The sequence below is a fragment of the Colobus angolensis genome, unplaced genomic scaffold (genome assembly GCF_000951035.1).
Source record: "Colobus angolensis palliatus isolate OR3802 unplaced genomic scaffold, Cang.pa_1.0 Scaffold22, whole genome shotgun sequence".
NCBI lineage: Eukaryota > Metazoa > Chordata > Mammalia > Primates > Cercopithecidae > Colobus > Colobus angolensis.
Window position 1 is genome coordinate 782,987 of NW_012115377.1, and position 1,587 is coordinate 784,573.

The following is a 1,587-nucleotide window of genomic DNA, read 5'->3' on the forward strand; positions in this document are numbered from 1 at the left end:
CCAGGCTGGTCTTGAACTCCTGGTTTCAGGTGATCCACTTGCCTCGGCCTCCCAAAGTGCTGGGAGTACAGATGTGAGCCACTGCGCCTGACTGAAAGTCATTTTAAACAGCAAAATCACCTAGAAAAAGCACAAAAATGGGAAAAAAGCTGCAGCCCCCAAAAAGGAGAGTTGTTTAAAGTATGACAGCTGAAACAAGATGATAGAGCATTGTCTTGTTCAACCTTGGCTAGGAACATTAGAGGCTCAAATTTGTCCCGCCTGCTCTGTGCGTATCTACAAATGACCATAAAAGTACTGGCTGGGCATGGTGACTCACGCCTGTAATCCCAGCACTTTGGGAGACCGAGGCGGGTGGATCATGAGGTCAGGAGTTCAAGACCAGCCTGGCCAGCATGGTGAAACCCTATCTCTACTAAAAACATAAAAGTTAGCTGAGCATGGAGGCAGGTGCCTGTAACCCCAGCTACTTGGGAGGCTGAGGCAGGAGAATCACTTGAACCTGGGAGGCAGAGTTTGCAGTGAGCCGAGATCACGCCATTGCACTCCAGCCTGGGCAACAGAGCCAGACCCCCGTCTCCAAAAACAAAAACAAAAACAAAAAACAAACAACAAAAAAAACATAAAAGGGGTCGGGCGCATGCCTGTAATCCCAGCACTTTGGGAGGCTGAGGGGGGCGGATCACCTGAGGTCACGAGTTCAAGACCAGCCTGGTCAGCATGGTGAAACCCTGTCTCTATTAAAAAATACAAAAATTAGCCAGGCGAGGTGGTGGGTGACTGTAGTTCCAGCTACTCAGGAGGCCAAGGCAGGAGAATTGCTTGAACCTGGGAGGCAGATGTTGCAGTGAGCTGAGATCGCGCCATTGCACTCCAGCCCAGGTGAGAGAGTGAGGCTCGGTCTCAAAACAAAACAAAACAAACAAAAAGGAAGTCTTGGGTCTTGAGCATCTATGAACTTTTGCTTTGCCGAAGTCTTTCAAATCAGTTGGCTTTTTGACAGTAGAGTATTAGAGAGCATTAAAGTAAGAAGTGCATTCAGCAGGTACAGGGCTACTAATTCTTGGACAGGCTCCATGGAGAACCCAGGGTGCTGCGGGAAGCCACATTTGGTGATTTAGCGGATGGCACTCTTCCATCTGTATCTCCATGACCATGTGTGACCACCAGGAATGGTCTGGTGGGTCTGGCCAATGCAGCTCCCCCTGCCATTCCCTGGCTAAAGTCCAACAAGGTAATTAATTGCACATGGCCTCTCTCCAAGTCCCTGCCATTCTAATTAGGTAACGAAGGCTGCATCTCTTTACAAAGGATCTGTTGTCGTGTTTTTTCTGGCTTGCATTTTTTTCTATTATTTACTACAAGGATTGTGCTAAATGCTTTCCATGCAAAATGTAATCTAATTCCCACAATAACCTTCAGAAGGCCGTGGCTCATGCCTGTAATCCCAGCACTTTGGGAGGCCGAGGTCGGGAGTTCGAGACCAGCCTGGCTAACATGGTGAAACCCCATCTCTACTAAAAATACAACAAAATTAGCCGGGCGTGGTGGTGGGTGCCTATAATCCCAGGTACTCAGGAGGCTGAG